The sequence below is a fragment of the Schistocerca gregaria genome, chromosome 9 (assembly GCF_023897955.1).
Source record: "Schistocerca gregaria isolate iqSchGreg1 chromosome 9, iqSchGreg1.2, whole genome shotgun sequence".
Lineage (NCBI taxonomy): Eukaryota > Metazoa > Arthropoda > Insecta > Orthoptera > Acrididae > Schistocerca > Schistocerca gregaria.
In genome coordinates, this window is record NC_064928.1 from 49,368,518 (window position 1) to 49,380,735 (window position 12,218).

Sequence of the window (12,218 nt, forward strand, 5' to 3'; positions counted from 1 at the left end):
AGTAGTTTCCGAAGCACATCTGGAGGCATTCTGTAATCTGTAGACCATCAGAGTGTTGATGAAACACAGAAACTGCATCGGGATTGAATACTAAAGGCACCATGCGGACTTTTCTCCGTGGGAGTAATGTCTTAAACTGTCTACGCTTTGTTCGTTCCCTGAAAGACCGGTAGCAGATTCCGAAGCACATCTGTAGGCATTCCGTAATCTGTGGACCTTCAGAGTGTTGATGAAACACAAAAATTGCATCAGCATGGAATACAATAAGCACCATGCGGACCTTTCTCCTTGGGAGTAATGACTTAAATTGTCTACGCTTTGATTGCACTCTGGAAGACCAGTAGTAGTTTCCGAAGCACATCTGTAGGCATTCCGTAATCTGTGGACCCTCAGAGTGTTGATGAAACACAAAAATTGCATCGGCATTGAATACAATAAGCACCATGCGGGCTTTTCTCCATGGGAGAAATGTCCTTAACTGTCTACGCTTTGATTGTTCCCTGGAAGACCAGTAGTAGTTTCCGAAGCACATCTGGAGGCATTCTGTAATCTGTAGACCATCAGAGTGTTGATGAAACACAGAAACTGCATCGGGATTGAATACTAAAGGCACCATGCGGACTTTTCTCCGTGGGAGTAATGTCTTAAACTGTCTACGCTTTGTTCGTTCCCTGAAAGACCGGTAGCAGATTCCGAAGCACATCTGTAGGCATTCCGTAATCTGTGGACCTTCAGAGTGTTGATGAAACACAAAAATTGCATCAGCATGGAATACAATAAGCACCATGCGGACCTTTCTCCTTGGGAGTAATGACTTAAATTGTCTACGCTTTGATTGCACTCTGGAAGACCAGTAGTAGTTTCCGAAGCACATCTGTAGGCATTCCGTAATCTTTGGACCTTCAGAGTGTTGATGGAACACAAAAATTGCATCGGCATTGAATAGAATAAGCAAAATGCGGACTTTTCTCCATGGGAGTAAAGTCTTAAACTTTCTACGGTTTGATCGAATAGTGGAAGACAACTAGTTTTTTCCGAAGCACATCTGGAGGCATTCTGTAATCTATGAACCCTCACAGTGTTGATTAAACACAGAAATTGCATCGGGATAGAATATAACAGTCACCATGCGGACTTTTCTCCATGGGAGTAATGTCTTACACTGTCTACGCTTTGATCGTTCCCTGGAAGACCAGTAGCAGTTTCCGAAGCACATCTGTATTCATTCCGTAATCTGTGGACTTTCAGAGTGTTGATGAAAATCAAAAATTGCATCGGCATTGAATACAATAAGCACCATGCGGACTTTTCTCTGTGGGAGTAATGTCTTAAATTGTCTACGCTTTGATCGTTACCTTGAAGACCAGTAGTAGTTTCCGAAGCACATCTGTAGGCATTCCGTAACCTGATGACCTTCAGAGTGTTGATGAAACACAAAAATTGCATCGGCATTGAATACAATAAGCACCATGCGGACTTTTTTCTGTGGGAGTAATGTCTTAAATTGTCTACGCTTTGATCGTTCCCTTGAAGACCAGTAGTAGTTTCCGAAGCATATCTGTAGGCATTCCGTAATCTGTGGACCTTCAGAGTGTAGATACAACACAAAAATTGCATCGGCATTGATTACAATAAGCACCATGCGGACTTTTCTCCATGGGAATAATGTCTTAAACTGTCTACGCTTTGATCGTTCGATGGAAGACCAGTAGTAGTTTCCGAAGCACATCTGGAGTCATTCTGTAATCTGTGGACCATCAGACTGTTGATGAAACACAGAGACTGCATCAGGTTTGAATACAACAGGCAACATGCAGACTTTTCTCCATGGCAGTAATGTCATAAACTGTCTACGCTTTGATCGTTCCCTGAAAGACCGGTAGCAGTTTCCGAAGCACATGTTTAGGCATTCCGTAATCAGTGGACCTTCAGAGTGTTGATGAAACACAAAATTTGCATCGGCATTGAATAAAATGAGCACCATGCGGACTTTTCTCCTTGGGAGTAATGTCTTAAACTGTCTACGCTTTGATCGTTCGATTGAAGACCAGTAGTAGTTTCCGAAGCACATCTGGAGGCATTCTGTTATCTGTAGACCATCAGAGTGTTGATGAAACACAGAAACTTTTCGGGTTTGAATACAACAGGCACCATGCAGACCATTCTCCATGGGAGTAATGTCATAAACTGTCTACGCTTTGATCGTTCCCTGAAAGACCGGTAGAAGTTTCCGAAGCACATCTGTAGGCATTCCGTAATCTGTGGACCTTCAGAGTTTTGATGAAACACAAAATTTGCATCGGCATTGAATACAACAAGCACCATGCGGGCATTTCTCCATGGGAGAAATGTCTTTAACTGTCTACGATTTGATTGTTCCCTGGAAGACCAGTAGTAGTTTCCGAAGCACATCTGGAGACATTCTGTAATCTGCAGACCATCAGAGTGTTGATGAAACACAGAAACTGCATCGGGATTGAATACTACAGGCACCATGCGGACTTTTCTCCTTGGGAGTAATGTCTTAAACTGTCAACGCTTTGATCGTACCCTGGAAGACCAGTAGCAGTTTCCGAAGCACATCTGTATTCATTCCGTAATCTGTGGACTTTCAGAGTGTTGATGCAAATCAAAAATTGCATCGGCATTGAATACAATAAGCACCATGCGGACTTTTCTCCATGGGAGTAATGTCTTAAACTGTCTACGCTTTGATCGTTCCCAGGAAGACCAGTAGTAGTTTGCGAAGCACATCTGTAGGCATTCCGTAATCTGTGGACCTTCAGAGTGTTGATGGAACACAAAAATTGCATCGGCATTGAATACAATAAGCAAAATGCGGACGTTTCTACATGGGAGTAAATTCTTAAACTGTCTACAGTTCGATCGAATAGTGGAAGACAACTAGTTGTTTCCGAAGCACATCTGGAGGCATTCTGTAACCTATGTACCCTCACAGTGTTGATTAAACACAGAAATTGCATCGGGATAGAATATAACAGTCACTATGCGGACTTTTCTCCATGGTAGTAATGTCTTTAACTGTCTACGCCTTGATCGTTCTCTGGAAGACCAGTAGCAGTTTCCGAAGCACATCTGGAGACATTCTGTAATCTGCAGACCATTAGAGTGTTGATGAAACACAGAAACTGCATTGGGATTGAATACTACAATCACCATGCGGACTTTTCTCCTTGGGAGTAATGTCTTAAACTGTCAACGCTTTGATCGTACCCTGTGAGACCAGTAGCAGTTTCGGAAGCACATCTGTAGGCATTCCGTAATCTGTGGACCCTCAGAGTGTTGATGAAACACAAAAATTGCATCGGCGTTGAATACAATAAGCACCATGGGGGCTTTTCTCCATGGGAGAAATGTCTTAAACTGTCTACGCTTTGATTGTTCCCTGGAAGACCATTTGTAGTTTCCGAAGCACATCTGTAGGCATTCTGTAATCTGTGGACCATCAGAGTGTTGATGAAACACAGAAACTGCATCGGGATAGAATACAACAGGCACCATGCGGACTTTTCTCCATGGGAGTAATGTCTTAAACTGTCTACACTTTTGATCGTTCCCTGGAAGACCAGTAGCAGTTTCTGAAGCACATCTGTAGGGATTCCTTAATCTGTGGACCCTCAGAGTGTTGATGAAACACAAAAATTGCATCGGCATTGAATACAATAAGTACCATGCGGGCTTTTCTCCATGGGAGAAATGTGTTTAACTGTCTACGCTTTGATTGTTCCCTTGAAGACCAGTAGCAGTTTCCGAAGCACATCTGGAGGCATTCTGTAATCTGTAGACCATCAGAGTGCTGATGAAACACAGAAACTGCATCGGGATAGAATACAACAAACACCATGCGGACTTTTCTCCATGGGAGTAATGTCTTAAACTGTCTACGCTTTGATCGTTCACTGGAAGACCCGTAGCAGTTTCCAAAGCACATCCGTAAGCATTCCGTAATCTGTGGACCTTCAGAGTGTTGATGAAACACAGAAACTGCATCGGAATTGAATGCAACAGGCACCATGCAGACTTTTCTCCATGGTAGTAATGTCATTAACTATCTACTCTTCGATCGTTCCCTGAAAGAGCGGTAGCAGTTTCCGAAGCAGATCTGTAGGCAGTCCGTAATCTGTGGACCTTCAGAGTGTTGATGGAACACCAAAATTGCATCGGCATTGAATAGAAAAAGCAAAATGCGGACTTTTCTCCATGGGAGTAAAGTCTTAAACTTTCTACGGTTTGATCGAATAGTGGAAGACAACTAGTTGTTTCCGAAGCACATCTGGAGGCAATCTGTAATCTATGTATCTTCACAGTGTTGATTAAACACAGAAATTGCATCGGGATAGAATATAACAGTCACCATGCGGACTTTTCTCCATGGGAGTAATGTCTTAAACTGTCTACGCTTTGATCGTTCCCAGGAAGACCAGTAGTAGTTTCCGAAGCACATCTGTAGGCATTCCGTAATCTGTGGACCTTCAGAGTGTTGATGGAACACAAAAATTGCATCGGCATTGAATACAATAAGCAAAATGCGGACGTTTCTACATGGGAGTAAATTCTTAAACTGTCTACAGTTCGATCGAATAGTGGAAGACAACTAGTTGTTTCCGAAGCACATCTGGAGGCATTCTGTAACCTATGTACCCTCACAGTGTTGATTAAACACAGAAATTGCATCGGGATAGAATATAACAGTCACTATGCGGACTTTTCTCCATGGTAGTAATGTCTTTAACTGTCTACGCCTTGATCGTTCTCTGGAAGACCAGTAGCAGTTTCCGAAGCACATCTGGAGACATTCTGTAATCTGCAGACCATTAGAGTGTTGATGAAACACAGAAACTGCATTGGGATTGAATACTACAATCACCATGCGGACTTTTCTCCTTGGGAGTAATGTCTTAAACTGTCAACGCTTTGATCGTACCCTGTAAGACCAGTAGCAGTTTCGGAAGCACATCTGTAGGCATTCCGTAATCTGTGGACCCTCAGAGTGTTGATGAAACACAAAAATTGCATCGGCATTGAATACAATAAGTACCATGCGGGCTTTTCTCCATGGGAGAAATGTGTTTAACTGTCTACGCTTTGATTGTTCCCTTGAAGACCAGTAGCAGTTTCCGAAGCACATCTGGAGGCATTCTGTAATCTGTAGACCATCAGAGTGCTGATGAAACACAGAAACTGCATCGGGATAGAATACAACAAACACCATGCGGACTTTTCTCCATGGGAGTAATGTCTTAAACTGTCTACGCTTTGATCGTTCACTGGAAGACCCGTAGCAGTTTCCAAAGCACATCCGTAAGCATTCCATAATCTGTGGACCTTCAGAGTGTTGATGGAACACAGAAACTGCATCGGAATTGAATGCAACAGGCACCATGCAGACTTTTCTCCATGGTAGTAATGTCATTAACTGTCTACGCTTCGATCGTTCCCTGAAAGAGCGGTAGCAGTTTCCGAAGCAGATCTGTAGGCAGTCCGTAATCTGTGGACCTTCAGAGGGTTGATGGAACACAAAAATTGCATCGGCATTGAATAGAAAAAGCAAAATGCGGACTTTTCCCCATGGGAGTAAAGTCTTAAACTTTCTACGGTTTGATCGAATAGTGGAAGACAACTAGTTGTTTCCGAAGCACATCTGGAGGCAATCTGTAATCTATGTATCTTCACAGTGTTGATTAAACATAGAAATTGCATCGGGATAGAATATAACAGTCACCATGCGGACTTCTCTCCATGGGAGTAATGTGTTAAACTGTCTACGCTTTGATCGTTCCCTGGAAGACCAGTAGCAGTTTCCGAAGCACATCTGTATTCATTCCGTAATCTGTGGACCTTCACAGTGTTGATGGAACACAAAAATTGCATCGGCAATGAACACAATAATCAAAATGCGGACGTTTCTACATGGGAGTAAATTCTTAAACTGTCTACAGTTCGATCGAATAGTGGAAGACAACTAGTTGTTTCCGAAGCACATCTGGAGGCATTCTGTAACCTATGTAACCTCACAGTGTTGATTAAACACAGAAATTGCATCGGGATAGAATATAACAGTCACTATACGGACTTTTCTCCATGGTAGTAATGTCTTTAACTGTCTACGCCTTGATCGTTCTCTGGAAGACCAGTAGCAGTTTCCGAAGCACATCTGGAGACATTCTGTAATCTGCAGACCATTAGAGTGTTGATGAAACACAGAAACTGCATTGGGATTGAATACTACAATCACCATGCGGACTTTTCTCCTTGGGAGTAATGTCTTAAACTGTCAACGCTTTGATCGTACCCTGTAAGACCAGTAGCAGTTTCGGAAGCACATCTGTAGGCATTCCGTAATCTGTGGACCCTCAGAGTGTTGATGAAACACAAAAATTGCATCGGCGTTGAATACAATAAGCACCATGGGGGCTTTTCTCCATGGGAGAAATGTCTTAAACTGTCTACGCTTTGATTGTTCCCTGGAAGACCATTTGTAGTTTCCGAAGCACATCTGTAGGCATTCTGTAATCTGTGGACCATCAGAGTGTTGATGAAACACAGAAACTGCAACGGGATAGAATACAACAGGCACCATGTAGACTTTTCTCCATGGGAGTAATGTCTTAAACTGTCTACACTTTGATCGTTCCCTGGAAGACCAGTAGCAGTTTCTGAAGCACATCTGTAGGGATTCCTTAGTCTGTGGACCCTCAGAGTGTTGATGAAACACAAAAATTGCATCGGCATTGAATACAATAAGTACCATGCGGGCTTTACTCCATGGGAGAAATGTGTTTAACTGTCTACGCTTTGATTGTTCCCTTGAAGACCAGTAGCAGTTTCCGAAGCACATCTGGAGGCATTCTGTAATCTGTAGACCATCAGAGTGCTGATGAAACACAGAAACTGCATCGGGATAGAATACAACAAACACCATGCGGACTTTTCTCCATGGGAGTAATGTCTTAAACTGTCTACGCTTTGATCGTTCACTGGAAGACCCGTAGCAGTTTCCAAAGCACATCCGTAAGCATTCCATAATCTGTGGACCTTCAGAGTGTTGATGGAACACAGAAACTGCATCGGAATTGAATGCAACAGGCACCATGCAGACTTTTCTCCATGGTAGTAATGTCATTAACTGTCTACGCTTCGATCGTTCCCTGAAAGAGCGGTAGCAGTTTCCGAAGCAGATCTGTAGGCAGTCCGTAATCTGTGGACCTTCAGAGTGTTGATGGAACACAAAAATTGCATCGGCATTGAATAGAAAAAGCAAAATGCGGACTTTTCCCCATGGGAGTAAAGTCTTAAACTTTCTACGGTTTGATCGAATAGTGGAAGACAACTAGTTGTTTCCGAAGCACATCTGGAGGCAATCTGTAATCTATGTATCTTCACAGTGTTGATTAAACACAGAAATTGCATCGGGATAGAATATAACAGTCACCATGCGGACTTCTCTCCATGGGAGTAATGTCTTAAACTGTCTACGCTTTGATCGTTCCCTGGAAGACCAGTAGCAGTTTCCGAAGCACATCTGTATTCATTCCGTAATCTGTGGACCTTCACAGTGTTGATGGAACACAAAAATTGCATCGGCATTGAACACAATAAGCAAAATGCGGACGTTTCTACATGGGAGTAAATTCTTAAACTGTCTACAGTTCGATCGAATAGTGGAAGACAACTAGTTGTTTCCGAAGCACATCTGGAGGCATTCTGTAACCTATGTAACCTCACAGTGTTGATTAAACACAGAAATTGCATCGGGATAGAATATAACAGTCACTATGCGGACTTTTCTCCATGGTAGTAATGTCTTTAACTGTCTACGCCTTGATCGTTCTCTGGAAGACCAGTAGCAGTTTCCGAAGCACATCTGGAGACATTCTGTAATCTGCAGACCATTAGAGTGTTGATGAAACACAGAAACTGCATTGGGATTGAATACTACAATCACCATGCGGACTTTTCTCCTTGGGAGTAATGTCTTAAACTGTCAACGCTTTGATCGTACCCTGTAAGACCAGTAGCAGTTTCGGAAGCACATCTGTAGGCATTCCGTAATCTGTGGACCCTCAGAGTGTTGATGAAACACAAAAATTGCATCGGCGTTGAATACAATAAGCACCATGGGGGCTTTTCTCCATGGGAGAAATGTCTTAAACTGTCTACGCTTTGATTGTTCCCTGGAAGACCATTTGTAGTTTCCGAAGCACATCTGTAGGCATTCTGTAATCTGTGGACCATCAGAGTGTTGATGAAACACAGAAACTGCATCATGATAGAATACAACAGGCACCATGCGGACTTTTCTCCATGGGAGTAATGTCTTAAACTGTCTACACTTTGATCGTTCCCTGGAAGACCAGTAGCAGTTTCTGAAGCACATCTGTAGGGATTCCTTAGTCTGTGGACCCTCAGAGTGTTGATGAAACACAAAAATTGCATCGGCATTGAATACAATAAGTACCATGCGGGCTTTTCTCCATGGGAGAAATGTGTTTAACTGTCTACGCTTTGATTGTTCCCTTGAAGACCAGTAGCAGTTTCCGAAGCACATCTGGAGGCATTCTGTAATCTGTAGACCATCAGAGTGCTGATGAAACACAGAAACTGCATCGGGATAGAATACAACAAACACCATGCGGACTTTTCTCCATGGGAGTAATGTCTTAAACTGTCTACGCTTTGATCGTTCACTGGAAGACCCGTAGCAGTTTCCAAAGCACATCCGTAAGCATTCCATAATCTGTGGACCTTCAGAGTGTTGATGGAACACAGAAACTGCATCGGAATTGAATGCAACAGGCACCATGCAGACTTTTCTCCATGGTAGTAATGTCATTAACTGTCTACGCTTCGATCGTTCCCTGAAAGAGCGGTAGCAGTTTCCGAAGCAGATCTGTAGGCAGTCCGTAATCTGTGGACCTTCAGAGTGTTGATGGAACACAAAAATTGCATCGGCATTGAATAGAAAAAGCAAAATGCGGACTTTTCCCCATGGGAGTAAAGTCTTAAACTTTCTACGGTTTGATCGAATAGTGGAAGACAACTAGTTGTTTCCGAAGCACATCTGGAGGCAATCTGTAATCTATGTATCTTCACAGTGTTGATTAAACACAGAAATTGCATCGGGATAGAATATAACAGTCACCATGCGGACTTCTCTCCATGGGAGTAATGTCTTAAACTGTCTACGCTTTGATCGTTCCCTGGAAGACCAGTAGCAGTTTCCGAAGCACATCTGTATTCATTCCGTAATCTGTGGACCTTCACAGTGTTGATGGAACACAAAAATTGCATCGGCATTGAACACAATAAGCAAAATGCGGACGTTTCTACATGGGAGTAAATTCTTAAACTGTCTACAGTTCGATCGAATAGTGGAAGACAACTAGTTGTTTCCGAAGCACATCTGGAGGCATTCTGTAACCTATGTAACCTCACAGTGTTGATTAAACACAGAAATTGCATCGGGATAGAATATAACAGTCACTATGCGGACTTTTCTCCATGGTAGTAATGTCTTTAACCGTCTACGCCTTGATCGCTCTCTGGAAGACCAGTACCAGTTTCCGAAGCACATCTGGAGACGTTCTGTAATCTGCAGACCATCAGAGTGTTGATGAAACACAGAAACCGCATTGGGATAGAATACTACAATCACCATGCGGACTTTTCTCCTTGGGAGTAATGTCTTAAACTGTCAACGCTTTGATCGTACCCTGTAAGACCAGTACAGTTTCGGAAGCACATCTGTAGGCATTCCGTAATCTGTGGACCCTCAGAGTGTTGATGAAACACAAAAATTGCATCGGCGTTGAATACAATAAGCACCATGGGGGCTTTTCTCCATGGGAGAAATGTCTTAAACTGTCTACGCTTTGATTGTTCCCTGGAACACCATTTGTAGTTTCCGAAGCACATCTGTAGGCATTCTGTAATCTGTGGACCATCAGAGTGTTGATGAAACACAGAAGCTGCATCGGGATAGAATGCAACAGGCACCATGCGGACTTTTCTCCATGGGAGTAATGTCTTAAACTGTCTACACTTTGATCGTTCCCTGGAAGACCAGTAGCAGTTTCTGAAGCACATCTGTAGGGATTCCTTAATCTGTGGACCCTCAGAGTGTTGATGAAACACAAAAATTGCATCGGCATTGAATACAATAAGTACCATGCGGGCTTTTCTCCATGGGAGAAATGTGTTTAACTGTCTACGCTTTGATTGTTCCCTTGAAGACCAGTATCAGTTTCCGAAGCACATCTGGAGGCATTCTGTAATCTGTAGACCATCAGAGTGCTGATGAAACACAGAAACTGCATCGGGATAGAATACAACAAACACCATGCGGACTTTTCTCCATGGGAGTAATGTCTTAAACTGTCTACGCTTTGATCGTTCACTGGAAGACCCGTAGCAGTTTCCAAAGCACATCCGTAAGCATTCCGTAATCTGTGGACCTTCAGAGTGTTGATGAAACACAGAAACTGCATCGGAATTGAATGCAACAGGCACCATGCAGACTTTTCTCCATGCTAGTAATGTCATTAACTGTCTACGCTTCGATCGTTCCCTGAAAGAGCGGTAGCAGTTTCCGAAGCAGATCTGTAGGCAGTCCGTAATCTGTGGACCTTCAGAGTGTTGATGGAACACAAAAATTGCATCGGCATTGAATAGAATAAGCAAAATGCGGACTTTTCTCCATGGGAGTAAAGTCTTAAACTTTCTACGGTTTGATCGAATAGTGGAAGACAACTAGTTGTTTCCGAAGCACATCTGGAGGCAATCTGTAATCTATGTATCTTCACAGTGTTGATTAAACACAGAAATTGCATCGGGATAGAATATAACAGTCACCATGCGGACTTCTCTCCATGGGAGTAATGTCTTAAACTGTCTACGCTTTGATCGTTCCCTGGAAGACCAGTAGCAGTTTCCGAAGCACATCTGTATTTATTCCGTAATCTGTGGACCTTCAGAGTGTTGATGAAACACAAAAATTGCATCGGCATTGAATACAATAAGCACCATGCGGACTTTCCACTTTGGGAGTAATGTCTTAAATTGTCTACGCTTTGATCGTTCCCTTGAAGACCAGTAGTAGTTTCCGAAGCACATCTGTAGGCATTCCGTAATCTGTGGACCTTCAGAGTGTTGATGAAACACAAAAATTGCATCGGCATTGAATACAATAAGCACCATGCGGACTTTTTTCTGTGGGAGTAATGTCTTAAATTGTCTACGCTTTGATCGTTCCCTTGAAGACCAGTAGTAGTTTCCGAGGCATATCTGTAGGCATTCCGTGGTCTGTGGACCTTCAGAGTGTAGATGAAACACAAAAATTGCATCGGCATTGATTACAATAAGCACCATGCGGACTTTTCTCCATGGGAATAATGTCTTAAACTGTCTACGCTTTGATCGTTCGATGGAAGACCAGTAGTAGCTTCCGAAGCACATCTGGAGGAATTCTGTAATCTGTAGACCATCAGAGTGTTGATGAAACACAGAAACTGCATCGGGATTGAATACTACAGGAACCATGCGGACTTTTCTCCATAGGAGTAATGTCTTCAACTGTCTACGCTTTGATCGTTCCCTGGAAGACCAGTAGTAGTTTCCGAAGCACATCTGTAGGCATTCCGTAATCTGTGGACCCTCAGAGTGTTGATGAAACACAAAAATTGCATCGGCATTAAATACAATAAGCACCATGCGGGCTTTTCTCCATGGGAGATATCTCCTTAACTGTCTACGCTTTGATTGTTCCCTGGAAGACCAGTAGTAGTTTCCGAAGCACATCTGGAGGCATTCTGTAATCTGTAGACCATCAGAGTGTTGATGAAACACAGAAACTGCATGGGGATTGAATACTACAGGCACCATGCGGTCTTTTCTCCATGGGAGTAATGTCTTAAACTGTCTACGATTTGTTCGTTCCCTGGAAGACCAGTAGCAGTTTCCGAAGCACATCTGTAGGCATTCCGTAATCTGGGGACCTTCAGAGTGTTGATGGAACACAAAAATTGCATCGGCATGGAATACAATAAGCAAAATGCGGACTTTTCTCCATGGGAGTAAAGTCTTAAACTGTCGACGGTTGATCGAATAGTGGAAGACAACTACTTGTTTCCGAAGCACATCTGTAGGCATTCCGTAATCTGTGGACCTTCAGAGTGTTGATGAAACACAGAAACTGCATC